At 42.3% G+C, this 18306-nt stretch overlaps 1 protein-coding gene across 3 annotated transcripts in view; it reads right to left on the bottom strand.

Annotated features, from left to right (window-relative positions):
* The window catches only part of LOC135714870 (inactivation-no-after-potential D protein-like), a 271137-nt gene that overhangs the window by 109811 nt on the left and 143020 nt on the right, over positions 1–18306 (bottom strand). The window lies entirely within an intron of this gene.

Raw genomic sequence — 18306 nt, 5'->3', positions numbered from 1 at the left:
AACTATTCGGGGACACCTTTGCTGTATATCGCACTGATAGAAATGGCTCTAATAGTGCGAAGACCCGCGGAGGTGGTGTTTTGATTGCGGTTTCTACCTGTTGGAACAGCTATATCGACCCTTCACCCGTCAGCGATGGTTTGGAGCAACTGTGGGTTAGAGTGACTATGCCGAGCCGAGTTGTCAGCGTGGGCGTAATATACCTACCACCGGATCGTCGTAACGATAGCAGCAGCATACAAGACCACGTGGATTCCATCGGTGCCATTGTTGCTAACTTGGGATTCAATGATTTTGCTCTACTGCTTGGAGATTACAACCAGCCTGCTCTCCAATGGAGGAACTCAGACGATGGGTCTATGCAAGTTGAGCCTCAAACTGCTTTGATGTCTGCAAGCTCGGCGCTTATCGATGGCTTCTCTCTGCATAGCCTCACGCAGCTCAATGGTATATCGAACAGAAATGCTCGCTTCCTAGACCTTGTTCTGTCGAACGAAGCTGCAACTCCAGCATGTGTTGTTTCGGAGGCTGTTGAACCTCTGACCACACTAGATCCTGACCACCCTGCTCTGGATGTAATGATGCAACTTCCGCCGCAGGTCGTTTTTGAGGCGCGCACCGACGATTCTCGTACCTTCGATTTTAGACGAGCTGATTATGCTGAACTTAGCGCTGCTATCTCCAGGGTCGACTGGCGACCAATAGAATTAGCTGACTGTGTTGACGATGCCGTCAATTACTTCAGGCAAACTATTTGCGATATCATGGCTGAATTTGTTCCTCTTTCACGACCTGCGCCGAAGCCCGCATGGTCTAATGGTCACCTGCGTCGATTGAAACGGTACAGGGCCAAAGCGTTACGAAGATACTGCCGAAATCGTTCATACATCACGAAGCAAGAGTTCAACCGTAGCAGTAATAATTATAGGAAATACAACCGATACTTGTACCGCCGATATGTGCTCCGTACACAGGCATCCCTTCGCAGGAACCCAAAGCGTTTCTGGTCGTTTGTTAACTCAAAAAAGAACGAAGTCGGTTTGCCTTTATCAGTTCATCTCGGTGAACAATCCGCCAGCTCTGAAACAGAAAAGTGTCGTCTCTTCGCTCAACATTTCATGAGTTCTTTTAATGATATGTCGGCATCACCTAACCAAGTTGGAATAGCAACCCGCGATACTCCAAGAGATGCGTTTGATTTTCGTTCATTCCAAATCGATGAGCATACTGTTGAATTGGCTATTCAAAGGTTGAAACTCTCGTGTGCTGTTGGTCCGGATGGGATTCCCTCGTCCGTCCTAAAGCTGTGCTCTGAATCGCTACTCACTCCCTTGGCAAAGTTGTTCAACTTGTCTTTGCAGGAGTGCAAATTTCCTGAGGCATGGAAATTTTCGTACATGTTCCCAGTGCACAAAAAAGGTGACAAAAGGAATGTCCAGAACTACAGAGGGATCACATCGTTATGCTGCTGTTCCAAAGTGTTCGAGATTATCATCAACGAGGCACTTTTCAGTTCCTGCAAAAACTACATTTCCACGGCTCAGCATGGATTCTATCCAAAGCGGTCAGTTACGACAAACTTGACTGAATTCGTGTTACTTTGCGTTCGGACCATGGATTCTGGTGGACAAGTCGACGCCGTTTACACTGATCTGAAGGCTGCATTTGATCGAGTTGACCACTGCATATTACTGGGCAAACTTGAAAAACTTGGCGTTTCTGACTCCATGATTTCATGGTTCACGTCTTATCTCACAGACCGCTCGCTCTGCGTTAAGATTGGCGCCTCGCAATCTGAAGTATTCACGAACATCTCCGGTGTTCCACAAGGAAGTAATCTGGGACCGCTTTTGTTTTCGTTGTTTATCAATGAGCTTTCTCGTCTACTGCCACCTGGATGCCGACTATTCTACGCCGACGACGTTAAAATGTACATGATCATCAATAGCATCGCTGATTGTGAGGATTTGCAACAGATTGTGGATCATATGCAAAGCTGGTGCTCCCGTAACTACTTGACGCTTAGCATCAATAAGTGCAATGTGATATCCTTCTACCGTAAGAAGAAACCGATCAGATTTGATTATTCCATCTCCGGCCAGATTTTGGAGAGAGTTAGTCAAGTCAGAGACTTAGGAGTTACTCTTGACTGTGCATTGACGTTCAAGCCCCATTACAATGACGTCCTGAACAAAGCCAACAGACAGCTTGGTTTTATATTCAAAATCTCCGAAGACTTTCGTGACCCGCTGTGCCTGCGGGCATTGTATTGTTCATTGGTCCGCTCTATTTTGGAGTTCAGTGCTGTCGTTTGGTGCCCTTATCAGGCCTGCTGGATTGCAAGGTTTGAGAGTGTACAAAGGAAGTTTGTTCGTTACGCGCTACGTCATCTACCCTGGCGTGATGCATCTAACTTGCCTTCATACGGGGACCGCTGCCGCCTGCTTGGGATTGATACCCTGGAAACAAGACGACGTAATGCTCAAGCTGTCTTTGCCGCTAAGATTATTATCGGTGAAATTGACTCCCCACAACTACTTCGGCAGCTCTACTTCTACGCACCTGAGAGAGTAATGAGACAACGTAACTTCGTTCATCTTGCGACTCGTAACCGACAGTATGGGATGAATGAGCCTATCCGCGCCGTGGCTAATGCGTTTAAAGATGCTTATGCTTGCTTCGATTTTAATGTACCGTTAACTGTTTTTATCAGAAGAATGTCCTGAATGTATAGATTGACTAAGCATCCTTTTAAACTTAGATTATTCATTAAGACAACCAAAAGTCAGATGAATTAAGATTATAATAAATAAATAAATAAATAAATAAAAATAAATAATAATCATTCAACTTAGATGCAATTACTTGTTCTGACTGTTCTTATGTGCCATTAAAAGTTATGGACAGCGGTTTGCAATTACTAGATTTAAATTTTTTTCATAACTCTTTGCAGTTGTTTTGATGCTGATCAATCTTCCTTTGAACATATTCACAACGAGTTTTCTTTATCGATTATGAATACTTATTACGCGCGATTGTGTACCTATTCCAATGATCCAAATTGTACCAGCTGTTCGAGTTTTTCAAAGAAACAAACTTTTGCTCAACTAGTTTATTGGTACACGTTTTCAAAGTGTTATTAAGAACAGCTGTAGATTCATCTAAGTTGCCGGCCGCGAATGGAAAATCCACGCTTCTCTCAACAAGATTCGAAACAGTTTGCTTCGAATATTTCCTCCAGCACTTCAATTTAAAAAAATTATCGTTATCGTTAACATGGTCTAAGACATTAATCACTAAAGTCTCATGATCGGTTATTTTCAAATCAGTATCCGTAACTGAACAAATGGAATCGAAATTGGAATACGTGGTCAATTAAAATTCTACTGTACCTGGAAATACGCGTATATTCATTTACCATTTGCTTTAAATTAAAAAAAAAAACTCAGCTAAACGCTTCAAATGATTCGAATAACGGTTATCACGCCAATTAATATTAAAATCACCAGCCAATATATTTAATTAACAAGAATCAAGGAATGTCTCGAGCTAGTTCTCTAAAACTTAAACAAAACGCTGGTCACTAGAACTGGGAGAATGATACAAAACACCATAATTACCCATCTTCATGCCACGTACAACTGTAATGCCCAAGAACCAGTTGCCATCAATAACTTCGTTGGTACGAAGGTTGAATTGAACTGATTCTTTGACATAAATAGCAAGACCACCAGTGTGTCTTGAATGTGATAATATTATTGCAGATTAATCTAAATTTATTGCAGATTAATCTAACAGACCTACTATCATAAAGAAGTAAATAAAACATCGATAATTTTAAAATCTCCTAAATAGAGATAATAATAATAATAACATCGATAATTTTCGTTTAGGCGATGATCCACGAATCCAGTGAAAGGCAAAATTTTCGAGCAGCCATACTTACCCACCAATTAAACCGCCACCTCCTCCCACAGCTCTTCATACATTTTGTTCATTATGGAAAAAGACACAGGAACAGATAACTTGATATTACTATATGATTTTGTATTAGCTACCTTTCATTTCTTTCAAATTCTCTAATTTCAACACAAACGACGCGAGATAAATCAGAACGATGTCACTCCACTGCGTCCTAGCAAGAAGTACGGTCGACTTGGTTCGCACTCCGCTATGGCAGCGCTAAGTATTTACCGTTAGAATTGATAAAACAATCCATTAAATATTGAAAAACGTTCCATTAAAAACATCTAAATGATCTATAAAACATCGGAGAAAATCCCTTAAAAAGTGTGAATGATCCATAAAAAATATCAATATTATCAATATTTTATGTAAAATTTAGCAATACAACTATAAAAATGTACCGCTAAATTTCTAAAGAATGAGCATTAAAATTGTACGAATTACCCATAAACATATTGCAATTGATCCATAAAACATTCAGCAATGAACCTTAAACTAAAGAAAGTGATCCATACAAAATCAAGTTTGTGCACTTAAAATATAGGCATGATCCATAAATTAGACGTATATCATTCATGTTTAGAACACTATTTTTTTTTTAAATGTTGATCCATAGACCTTGAAAAATTGCCGGTGTATTTTAGGTAGAGGTGTGCATCTAGAATTAGCTTCCAAAAGAAGATTCTATAATAATATTCTTAAGAAGCTTCCTATGGAAGGTTCATTTAGAAACTTCTTTAAGAAGCTTATTCTAGACGGTCGCCCATCGTTTCGCTCTTCTGACAAAAAAAAACACGGGCAGAACAGTGAACCTGAGTAGCTACGCAGTTATGTAGTGATTTTCCAAGGTTTATGGACCAAATTAAAAAAAGGGTCCCAAACACGAAAAACATATGTATATCCCATTTACTATAATTGGAACACACCATAATAGGAACGTCTACCAATAACTGGAACACCATGATCCATAAAATTAACATTTATTTTTCATATTTTCTATAGAAGATTATTATAGAAGCTTCTTTTGGAAGCTAATTCTAGACGCTTGACCATCGCTCCGCACCTAAAAAAAAAACACGGCTGTACAATAAATCTAAGTAGTTACGCAGTAATGGAACAATTTTTCATGGTTTATGCATCAAATTTAATAATATAGTGTCTGAAACGTGATAAATATACGTCTAATTTATGGATCATGGCTGTACGGAATATTGGGATAACCCTGTACCGCCAAGCCCTGAGACATCCCTGTGAGAGATTCGGAGAGCTACGGTAACGGTCACTGTCAGAAATGACAGACGTCAGGTTTGGTTCAACGGAACTATGAGTTTAGATAAGTCGGAGTAAGAACGAGAAAAAAGAGGAAAAGAAGGTACAATTCCAAACCATCTAGAACACGTTTTACAGCTAAATTAAGTTAATTGCCTACATTTGTTACTATACCTACCGTTTAATTCAATTGTAGTGATTTTTAGTAAAATCCGGTAACCTAAAATTTGTTCCTAAACGCTATATACTTGATTTACCCTAAGTAACTCAGTAGTAAGTAGCTCATTCTACATCGTTTGCGTGCCTAACTAAAATAATAATTGAATCCCTAAATCCTAAATTTAGCAAAATCTTTGTTGAAAGAGTGACGGAAGATAACTCTCGGTTTGAGAAATCTCCCGCTCAGCCTCCTATCGCTTTTCATGGAAGAATTTCTCTTCCTTCAGCGCTTTCTCATTTGTGCTTTTCTCCTGCTGCAACTGGTCTAGGGATTCCTCCAGGCTGACCTCATTGGTACTTCCTTTTCCAGATTCAGTTCTGGCATCACTCCTCGCGCTATTCTTTCTGCTAGGTGGTTTTTTTTTTTGAACAGACTTCTTGGTTCCTTGTGGCACCTTCAGCATATTTGTGCACTTCGAGCACGTCTACGGAACCTCCTTTACAGCTGTTGTCTTACCAGCACAACTATAATGGGTCAAAAAATCGCAGACATCAGACATCATCTACGTGGTAATGGCCTTCACAAAGCGTACAATTTCTATCGCTGTTCTGTTCTTCACTCAACGGTGGTGTTGATCCCTCTGACATTTTGAGGTTATATCCGATGTTGTTCTTCAAGAATGTTCGGATTAATGAAAGCAACTTCCCCAGAGCAGTCTGGTTTTAGACAGCTTGAAGCTGAAATAGGTTTTATTATAAGCATTAAGATTGGTTTAGATTTTATATTAGTTTAATAAAACCTATTTCAGCCTCAAGCTGTCCACAACGAGACTGCTCTGAGGAAGTTGCTTTCATTAATCCGAACATGGCTATATTTTTAAGTGCGCAAACTTGATTTTCTATGGATCACTTTCTTTAGTTTAAGGTTCACTGCTGAATGTGTTATGGATCAATTGCAATATGTTTATGTTTAATTCGTACAATTTCAATGCTCATTCTTTAGAAATTAAGCGGTACATTTTTACAATTGTGTTGCTAAGCTTTACATAAAATATGAATCATATTGATATTTTTTATGGATCATTCACACTTTCTTAAGGATTTTCTCCGATGTTTTATGGATCATTTGGATGTTTTTTATGGAACGTTTTCCAATATTTTATGGATCATTTATTGGTTTTTATATTCAAAAGTATGTTTGCCCTCCGCTATTTTGGAAGTTTTCTCGCTATTCGCTTGATATAAATTCTCAGATTTTTGCTCGGTTAGTGTTTCCTGACATAGTTACCAGCTTAATAATTAACTAAAAATAAGTTTTTTTTTCTGAGAAGAAAATGTGTTTTCGGCATCATCTGAAGGAAAATTGTTCAATTGCGATTGGAAATCCGCCAACCAATTTGCGCACCATCGGTGCGTGGTCAAGCATACCTGCACAAGGATCATCGTCATCGAGTGTCAGCATCTACCTTCGCATTTACACCACTCATCTTTCATCGTGTGTTCAGCTGAGTGCCGACCCTCACATAAGCACACTACAACGAAGACCACCCACACACGCGGATCGAAGATAATTCACGCTGCGCATCGTTCCGCTCCACTAGTACGGCAAAATGGACATTTTGTCGAAAAACGAAATGGACGTTTTGTCGGAAGATGACACCACTTTACCACGCGATGGCAAGAAGGGTCGAAAACGTACGTAATCTAAAAAAAAAGATGATGCCATCCCTGGTTTGTCGTCTCAGTCTGGCAAAGGACAGGTTCAGAAAAAAACCCCGATCGCGATTCTATCCATGGGTTGTCTACTTTCAGCCCAAAAAACAAACCTTTGAAAGTAATGCAAATTACTAATGATCTGACGAAGCGATACTCGGCCGTGACCGAAATCACGAAGGTTAGGCATAATAAACTTCGTGTGTCCGTCTCTAACCTGCAGCAGGCTTACGAGATTGCTGCCTCCCAGCTCTTCAAGCTCGAGTATAGAGTTTACATCCCAGCTCGTGATGTGGAGATCGAAGGTGTGGTCACCGAAGCGGGTCTGGCCCCCGAGATCTTGGAGAAGCAGGCGGTTGACCGTTTCAAGAACCCTTTGCTTCCTCCGGTGTAGACACTGGATGTCCACAAACTGGGCTCAGTATCTGTCAGCGAGGGTAAAAAGAGTTTTACCCCCTCAGACTCGTTTTGTGTGACCTTTTCTGGTGCAGCCCTTCCTCACTACATTGAGCTGGGAAAACTTCGACTACCTGTGCGCTTGTTCGTCATGAACTGTCAAAACTGTAATCAGTTGGGACATACGGCCTCTCACTGTGGCAGCAAGGCACGCTGTTCCCAATGCGGGGAGAAGCACGAGAATAGCACCTGCACTGTCATTGCACCAAAATGCGTGTACTGTAAGGGAACTCCTCATGGCCTCTCGTCGTGCTCGGTGTACAAACAACGCGGGTAGAAATTACAACGCTCACTTAAGGAACGTTCCCGGCAGTCTTTTGCAAAAATGTTTAAGACGGCCACGCCAGCGAAAAACGACAAAAATCCCTTTTCTCTTTTGTCACATGACGACTTGGCTGAGAAGGTAACTTCTTGCAGTTTTCCGGAAGGTTCTGCACGGAAATGAAAACACATCCGTTCGCGGAAAGTTGCAAATCAAGAACCCCAAATCAGTTTGCCCAAATCAAGGAGTGGGGGATAAAATGAGAGTTCTTCTCCTCCTGGATTGCGCAGAACTGACTATACCCTGGATTTTTCACCTCTCCCAGGACATCAAAAACCCCTGATACCCCAATTTTAAGAACAGAAGCCTCTTCTTTATCGGGGTGGTTCTCATTTGATAACATTGTGGACGGTATCCTCATGTATCTCGATATTTCTGATCCTCTCAAAAGCATTGTTCTAGCAATGTTTCCTACTGTGAAGACCCTCTTGAAGCAATTGACATTGAAGTGGCCCCTCTTTGCAGCCAACCATTTACAATGCTGAAGCTCTCACTCGCGCTCCTTTCGTGTCGCAATTTGGCTCCAGGGGCTGATAGGATCAAGTTCAACTTGTTGAAAAACCTCCCAGACGTCGCTAAGAGGCGCATGATGAACTTGTTTTGTCAGTTCTTGGAGCTCAATATTGTTCCAGGTGATTGAAGGCGAGAGAGAGTGATAGCCATTAAAAAATCAGGAAAACCCGCGTCAGATCATAAATCGTATCGTCCCATCGCGATGTTATCGTGCATTCGAAAATTGTTGGAGAAAATGTTCCTTTTTCGCCTGGACAAATGGGTTGAGATGAACCACCTACTTTCAGATACTCAATTTGGTTTCCGTACGGGCAAGGAAACGAACGACTGTCTCGCGTTGCTTTCCACAGAAATTCAGTTGGTTTTTGCTTAAAAAGAGCAAATAGCTTCTGTGTTCTTGGATATTACGGGGGCTTTTGATTCAGTATCGGTTGAAGTTCTTTTAGAGAAACTCCACGCTTGTGGCGTTTCTTCATCAATTAATAACTTTTTGTACACTTTTCTGTTAGAGAAACATATGAGCTTTTCTCATGGAAACTCTACAGCTTCTCGATTTAGTTATATGGGTCTCCCCCAGGGCTCATGTTTAAGGGGATCTATAATTGTATAATTTCGACTTCAGAGAAATTGCAAATGAAAAACTTCGAATGTGATTCAAAATGTCTGTTGGGTTGTAAAAACAACGCGGAAGATTTTTTCGATTACCGTGAGTGAACAAACCGATCCTTTTTCGGAGGCAGAATTTAGTGAGATCCATCTGATTTATAATCAATCATAAATGCATAATTCCATATGGGTCATTCCGCGCCAAGTGTACACAGCACATGCAATTGACCTCTTCCGATTTGGACCAAATTTGGAGGGAATGTTCATTTAAGCTCAAATTCTAAAAATCCAAAGTTGTATGCTAATCGGAGCACCCCTCGATCAAGGGGCGCATTTTCCATTTTTCGCTAATTTTTAGAAAGCACTACTTTCTTTTATTCATATCTCCAGAACGAATGAAGATACAAATAGCATTATGCATTGTTTTAATAAGAAAATTAGACAATACATCTAAATTTCTAACGATTATTTCTGTACAGTGCTGCCAAATATTTTTTATTTACGTTTGAAAACTTTAAATGCAGTTTTCTCATAATACGTGTCGTTAAATTTTCAATTTGAGGATACCATCGTGTTCTCCGTACTTTTTTACATAAGAAACACTTAACGACAAAAAGTAATTTGCGTAGTTCCTGAGTTATTGTATTTTGAATGAACGAAAGTCATCAATTGAAGGTAAAACTATTTTTATTTTTTTTAGCATTTCCTCTTAATACCTGGATTTATCCCCATGACTTATTGTGTGAAATAATATTTGAAGAAAAATGGATTGCATTATCAAAAATAGTTTTTAATACAGTGTTGCCAAACTTAAATATTATTTAGCGGCTAAAACTTTTGAACGTGATTTTTTTTGAGTTGATGCTGCTAAATATTTGGTTTGATTGCAGCATCGTGTCTCTCAGCATTCTTACATAAGATAGACAAACCAAGTTCAACGCATAGTACCTGCGATATAACATTGTGGAAAAGAACTTAAAAAAAAAATTAAAGAATGGTGTGTTTTTTACCTTTTATAAGTGCACAACGGACCTAAACAAAAATTTGAAATATGGGACCAAACTGTAATTTGCTCATGTTTTGCATACGAACCTAAATTTTGAGTTCAAATACATGTTCTTGAAGATGTCATCTATTAACGTATGCAATATGAGATGTTGGATTTTTTTTCATATAGTAGGCGTCTATTTTTTAAGCATCTTTGGCACATCTGTCTGTCTGTCATCTGTTCATTAGAAGTTTGCAAATACCGAGTGGAAAATGGTGTGTTCTATTGGAATATTCTTAAAAAGAAAGTGTACCGTGAATAAGCGGCTTCGTAAACAGTTCGCTTCTCGTCAGTGGGACCTTTACAAGCTTCGTTCTGGTGTTACGGAACTGAAAAGTGTTTGTGATGGCCATGCTAAGCAACATGGGGACCTGTATATGACAATTCAACGACAGTGCTGCAACCCATTGAATCTGCATACAGTTATTCGTCGCAAGAGTTTGAAACCAATTTCTGCAGGGTTTCATGATGAGTACACTAAGTTCTTGCCAAAAATTATCGAAGGTCGGAAAGTATGCGTGCAATGTCATCTGGCGGTAAAAAACATGGTTAATGACTTGCCATCTGCAGGTAAAATACGTCTTGTGTTATTAATTTCTTCAGTAATTGATTGCCATCATTTTTTTTTTTTAATTATAATTATAGCCGATGAAGTGCGAGTGACGGAGTTGGACGAAAATGCTGATGAACCAGGTGAAGTTAATGATTTAATAGGGTTTTATAATAATATATACTATCAAACTGACTGAACAACTTGAAATTTTTCGACTCGCAGTCTCCTAGCAATTGAAATATTATGTTTTAAGCTCTTTAATTTCTGGATCTTATTTCTTGTTGTTATGCATGTAGAAGATCTGGTGGATAGCTCAGACGATTACGAAAACGCGGATAATTTCCAGTGTAAACTTCAAAGCCTCAATCAAACATTGGACAGTCTAAGTTTATCACCGGTTCGGAAATATAATGTGGTTCGTGCTAAAAAGTACCCTACTGATAAACTCACTCGTGCCTCAGAGGCGCTGAAAACAGCTTTCGATGCGGTTGTTAACCATAAGTACCTTGATACTGATTCAAATGATGCTACGTATGAGGAAGCTGGGAAGGCAATGATAGCTCAACTGAAGGATAAATTCAATGCGTGTGGAAATTCAGCTGAAAAAATTCGGATTTTGTCAGTTTTGCCAAAATCATGGAGTATTCGTAAGATCCAGGGTGAGCATCAGTACTTCCTAATACTAAGTTTTATCTTATTTTCACATGTTCATTCGAATTTGTTTATCCACAGAAGAATTCCAATGCTCTTTTCGCTTAGTGAAGAACATGAAAAAATGCGTTGAAGTGAAGGGTATTATGTGTTCTCCTAACCCCAAAAAGGGGAATCCCTTATCTCAAGAGGTTGTGCAGAAAGTGCAAGATTTCTTTCGCGAGGCAGACGTTAGCAAGGAGTTGGCAGGGAAAAAAGAATACAAAAGCGTGCGTGAGGGAGATAAACGAGTCTTAAAACAAAAGCGTTTGGTTCTTGCAAACCTGGGTGAGATATATGCTCTATTTCAGGAAAAATTTCCTGATCAGAAGATCGGTTTCACAAAATTCGCCGAACATCGGCCGCCAGAGTGCGTTCTGGCGGGAGCAGCAGGCACGCATACAGTATGCGTATGTGTTATTCACGAAAATTTTCGGCTTAAGTTTATAGGAGCAAAGTTTGACCAAATCGAAGTTGATGAAGTTAAATTATTCACTTCATTCAGAGATTTGTTGAAACGAAACATGTGCAATCCCCCAAAAGAGTCGTGCTTTCTGAATCAGTGTAAGGTTTCATCGTGTGGCGATGTGGACCCAATTCGTGCTATGATTTTGTCATTCCTGGATGACAGTAGCATTGATGACGTCACTTACAAACAATGGACACAGCAAGAAAGATGTGCTTTGGAGAGTGTAATATCAGAGGTTGAACCGTTTTTAGACTGTTTTATTGACGCAATCCCAGCAGTTCGAAAGCACGACTATATTGCTGCGAAACAATCCGAGTTTTTCAAATTCACTCGTGATAACTTACGTGAAGGTGAAGTCGTTGTAGTGGCTGATTTCTCTGAAAACTATTCTTTTGTTTTTCAAGATAGTGTACAGGGAGTTCATTATAATAATTTGCAGGCAACCGTTCACCCTTTTGCTGCCTACACCGTACACGAGAATAAAGTTGTACCATTGAACTGCGTCATAATTTCCGACACACTAGAGCACAACACAACAACATTTCATGCTTTCCAGCGCCATTTCATAGAGTATCTAAAATCCGAGGTACCACAGTTGTCCAAAATCTCGTACTTCTCTGATGGTGCGGTATCGCAATATAAAAACCGATTTAATATTATAAACCTGGTTTGCCACGAAAGCGATTTTGGGGTGCCCGCTGAGTGGCACTACTTTGCTACGGCACATGGCAAAGGACCAAGTGATGGATTGGGAGGAACTTTAAAGAGATTGGCAACGCGAGCAAGTTTACAAGGAGCCACTATTCAGACGCCAAAGGAGCTCTATGACTGGGCAATGAAGAATTGCAATCTAAACGTTAGATTTGTGTCATCTGAGATCTGTTCCGAAGAAAAACAAATACTGTTACACCGTTTTGCATCAGATGCATCTATATCCGGTATTCGTTCAATGCATGCCGCAACTCCTTCTGGTATTGATACCATTATTGTGAAAACTGTTTCTGGTGCCACAACTGGTTCAGCTTTTAAAGTTGTGGCAACGAAACGTGCAAAGCAAGTGGATTCAAATAAAAATGAGAAGAAATCATCACGAAGTGTTAGCCTAAAGAAGAAAACTAAGTAAATTGTAATTTCTGTATTACATTATTATAATAAAATGTAAGAAAAAAATCGAACAGTGTTTGATATAGTATTTTATGTATTGGAAAGACTTAATTTATGTTTGGGCATGAGAGATCAAGAAAAAGATGTTAAGTAGATGTTGTTAACACTGTATAAAACTATTCTTGGTTTTATTGCGCATATTTTTTTTTTTTCATAAATTATTATTTAACACAGTAAGTCATGAGAATGAATCTTATAAAAAGGAAAGGGCAAAAAAATAACCCCCATAAATAATGACATTCGTTCATTCAAAATGCAATATCTCAGGAACTACGCAAATTACTTTTTGTCGTTAAGTGTTTCTTATATAAAAAAGTACGGAGAACACGATGGTATCCTCAAATTGAAAATTAAACGACATGTATTATGAGAAAACTGCATTTAAAGTTTTCAAACGTAAATAAAAAATATTTGGCAACACTGTACAAAAACCATCGTTAGAAATTTAGATGTCTTGTCTAATTTTCTTATTAAAACAATGCATAATGCTATTTGTATCTTCATTCGTTCTGGAGATATGAACAAAAGAAAGTAGTGCTTTCTAAAAATTAGCGAAAATGGAAAAGGCGCCCCTTGATCGAGGGGTGCTCCGATTAGCATACAACTTTGGATTTTTAGAATTTGAGCTTAAATGAACCTTCCCTCCAAATTTGGTCTAAATCGGAAGAGGTCAATTTCACTTATGCAATTGTTTGTGACCACTTGGCGCGGAATGACCCATGTATTACTAAATACGCGCCAGATTTCGAATCATCACAGTACGAAATCTGGAAGTGTGTTTGCAGTACCATTATTCATATGACAACGGTAGTGTTTACATGCAGAGCTTATTGTATGTGAAAGTAACCTCGGAATGGACGTGAATGACCAGGCATTCTGAAATGGGTTGCTGAATCTGCAGTAGAGCTATCGCTTGCTAACTCCCGGACTAAAATTGCTTTAAATTATTACACCAAGGATTGTTGTAAGCAAATTTCTTCCATAATACCACTGCCGGCCAGTGGGGGTTAGATTGAATACACACACAGACACACACACACACACACACACACACACACACACACACACACACACACACACACACACACACACTCTCACACACACACACACACACACACACACACACACGCACACACACACGCACACGCACGCACACACACACACAAACACACATACACACATACACACACACAACGTGTTCGCAAGGAGTGGGATATTGCAGAGATCACCAGTGTCGAACCTGGGGGTCACTGCAAATTCCAACAGCAGCAATAAGTTTCAAGAAGAGCAGCCAGGCGTTGGGCTAAGCCAGATATTCACACCAATATCCAGTAGTAGCAAATCCCAAGAACTGCAGCTCGGGAGAACCAAAATGACGGAGGTCAGGAGGAAGATCGATGATCTCTATGTGTTCGTGAAGGATAAAAACAACGTACACAAAGAGATCAAGCAACTTGTGACCGGTATCAAATCCGGCATAACAGTGGCAGATCGGGAATGTCAAGAGTGGAGAAAAAGAGCCGAAAATGCCGAAAAGGCTCTGCTGGAGGCTAAGGAGAGCATAAGACTGGCTCAAGCACATGAGACGCCGAAGGGACCCACAAATCCACGTCCTGAAAAGAGAGATAGGGACACGCCAGGAGATGAGGAGGAGCCCAAAAAACGCAGGGACGACGAGGAAGGCATCAAGGAGATGGGAGAAAATGGTGCGTGGCGTAAAGTCGAGAACCAGAAGGAGAGGAAGAAAAAACAGAAGGAAGATGAAGTGAGGAAGAAGGAAGAGGAAGCGAGGAAGAAGGAAGAGAAGAAGAAGGAAGACAGGAAGAATAAGGAGAAGCCTAGGCCTCGTAGGGAGAGAAGCAAGGGTGACGCTCTGGTTGTTGAGGCGAAGGACAAAACGTCCTACGCAGCACTCCTCCGGAAAGTGAGAGAGGATCCGGAGTTGAAACAACTAGGCGAGAACGTGGTGAAAACCAGGCGAACCCAGAAAGGCGAGATGCTATTCGAGCTGAAAAGGGACCCTACGGTTAAGAGCGCAGCTTTTAAGGAGCTCGTCGAAAAATCTCTTGGCGAGACGGCGAACGTAAGAGCCTTATCCCAGGAGACAGTGGTAGAGTGCAGGGATCTGGACGAGGTCACAACAGAAGACGAGTTGAAAAGTGCGCTGAAGGTGCAATGCAACCTGGGAGACGTACCGATGGCAATTCGGTTGAGAAAGGCGTATGGTGGCACGCAGACGGCGTCGATACGACTTTCTTCGGACGCAGCTAACGAGCTGCTGAAGACTGGCCGAATCAAGGTTGGGTGGTCAGTGTGCCCGTTGAAAGCTATTCCTCGGGTATCTAAGAAAATGGAGAGATGCTACAAATGCATGGGCTTCGGTCACCAGGCGAGACACTGCAAAGGCCCTGACAGATCTGATCTGTGCAGGAAATGCGGAGAGAAGGGGCACGTTGCAAAAGACTGTACAAAGCAACCGAGGTGCATGCTCTGCAAAAAGGAGGACGGAAATGGCCATGTGACGGGAAGTTTCAGGTGCCCTGAGTTCAAGAAGGCGATGGTGGGCCAGCAATAATGAAGGTAACCCAAATAAATCTCAATCATTGTAACACAGCACAGCAACTGTTGTGGCAGTCAACAACGGAAACAAAGTGCGACGTTGCAATCATTGCAGAGCCATACCGAGTCCCTCTCGATAATGGTAACTGGGTGGCGGATAGAGCAGGAATGGCGGCCATACAAGTCATGGGCAGGTATCCCATACAACAAGTGGTGGCAAGCTCATATGAAGGTTTCGTGATCGCCAAAATCAATGGAATCTATGTATGTAGTTGCTACGCACCCCCGAGATGGACAATTGAGCAGTTCCATCAGATGCTAGATGGGCTCACCGAAGAGCTCATTGGACGGAGACCAGTCGTCATCGCAGGAGACTTCAATGCTTGGGCAGTGGATTGGGGGAGCAGATGTACCAACGCAAGAGGGTATAGCCTGCTGGAAGCTCTGGCAAAGTTGAACGTCAGTCTGGCCAACGAAGGAACCATCAGCACCTTCGGCAAAGATGGTAGGGAATCCATTATCGACGTCACTTTCTGCAGTACGTCGCTAATGGCAAATATGAACTGGACAGTGTGCGAGGAGTACACCCATAGTGACCATCAGGCGGTCCGGTACAGTATCGGCGAACGGACACCGGTGGAAATGCGGAGGACGAAAGTAAGCGAGCGGAAGTGGAAGACGAAGGCATTCAATAAGGATCTCTTCATCGAAGCTCTAAGGGTAGACAACAGCGTCCCGGGCCTAAGCGCGAACGAGTTGACCGAATCATTAGCAAGGGCATGTGACACAACTATGCCGAGAAAACTGGAGCCAACGAACAGGCGGCGTCCAGCCTACTGGTGGAACGAGGAAATTAGCACCCTCCGTGCTACTTGTCTTCTAGCCAGAAGGCGTGCTCAGAGAGCAAGAACAGAAGCAGACAGAGAGGAGCGCAGGGTGGTGTTCCGAGAGGCCAGGGCTGCACTGAAACGAAAGATAAAGCTGAGCAAGTCAAATAGTTTCAAGGAGTTGTGCCGCGATGCCGATGCCAACCCCTGGGGCAACGCATACCGAGTTGCGATGGCGAAGATCAGAGGCCCAACGATGCCGGTTGAAATGTGTCACAACAAGCTGAAAGTCATCGTGGAGGGACTTTTCCCACAGCATGACCCAACGAACTGGCCACCTACACCATATGGCGAGGTAGATGAAGACAACGTTGAACAAGTCTCCAACGAGGAACTCATAGCAGCAGCGAAAGGGCTGAAAGCGAATAAAGCTCCCGGCCCGGATGGAATTCCCAACGTGGCGTTGAAGGCGGCGATCCAGACGTTCCCGGACATGTTCAGGATGGTGCTGCAGAAATGTCTGGACGAGGGTCAGTTCCCTGATAGGTGGAAGGTACAAAAGCTTGTGCTGTTGCCGAAGCCCGGAAAACCGCCAGGGGATCCTGCATCGTATAGGCCAATATGCTTGCTGGATACTGTAGGAAAGCTATTGGAGAGGATCATCCTCAACAGGCTGACGAAATGCACGGAGAGTGAACACGGATTGTCGGAGAGACAGTTTGGATTCCGGAAAGGAAGATCGACGGTGGATGCAATTCGGACAGTGATTGACAGAGCCGAGAAAGCTTCCAAACAGAAGCGGAGAGGAAATCGATACTGCGCCGTGATTACGATTGATGTGAAGAATGCATTCAATAGCGCCAGCTGGGAGGCCATCGCCAAGGCGCTCCATAGAATGAGGGTTCCGGACTACCTCTGCAGGATTCTAAGTAGTTACTTCCAGAACCGGGTCCTGGTCTACGTGACAGACACGGGGCAGAAATCGCTTAGAATCACGGCGGGGGTTCCCCAAGGCTCCATTCTAGGTCCCACGCTGTGGAACGGAATGTACAATGGCGTGCTGACGCTCAAGCTGCCCAAAGGAGTTGAGATCGTTGGCTTTGCGGACGATGTCGTCTTGACGGTAACCGGTGAGACGCTGGAAGAAGTGGAAATGTTGGCGGCCGAGGCGATAGATACGATTGGTAACTGGATGCAAGGAGCGAAGCTGCAGATAGCCCACCATAAAACAGAAGTGATGTTGGTCAGTAATTGCAAAGCAATGCAGCGGGCAGAAATTACCGTTGGAGAGCACACCATTGCTTCGAAGCGCATGCTAAAGTATCTGGGAGTGATGATCGACGACCGGCTAAACTTTAATAGCCACATCGAATATGCTTGCGAGAAGGCGGCGAAGGTTATCAACGCAATAGCCAGAATCATGCCGAACAATTCTGGTCCAAGCAGCAGCAAGAGACGTCTTCTGGCTAGTGTTTCCTCCTCAATACTAAGGTACGGAGGTCCAGTCTGGATTGAAGCGCTGAAAACGAAGCAGAACCAAAGGAAATTGAGCAGTACGTTCCGGCTCATGGCCATGCGAGTCGTGAGTGCGTACAGAACCATTTCGATGGACGCAGTATGCGTTATCGCCGGTATGATCCCAATCGGCATCACCTTGGCGGAGGACTACGAGTGCTATATGACGAGAGAAACCAGAGGAGTACGAAAAATGGTGAGAACGGAGTCGATGGCTAAGTGGCAGCAGGAGTGGGATGCAGCAGAGAACGGTAGATGGACACACAGGCTAATACCGACTCTTTCGACCTGGGTGAACAGGAAGCATGGAGAAGTCAACTTCCACTTGACGCAGTTCCTGTCTGGTCATGGCTGCTTCAGGAAGTACCTGCATCGGTTCGGACACACAACGTCACCCTTCTGTCCGGAGTGTGGGAATGTGGAAGAATCACCAGAGCACGTGGTCTTCGAATGTCCTAGATTTGATGATGTGCGAGA

The sequence above is a fragment of the Ochlerotatus camptorhynchus genome, unplaced genomic scaffold, assembly GCF_037179485.1.
Source record: "Ochlerotatus camptorhynchus isolate MF236.1 unplaced genomic scaffold, CSIRO-AGI_Acam_v1.1 ptg000747l, whole genome shotgun sequence".
Taxonomy (NCBI): Eukaryota; Metazoa; Arthropoda; class Insecta; order Diptera; family Culicidae; genus Ochlerotatus; species Ochlerotatus camptorhynchus.
This window is presented reverse-complemented; position numbering and strand designations above follow the sequence as displayed.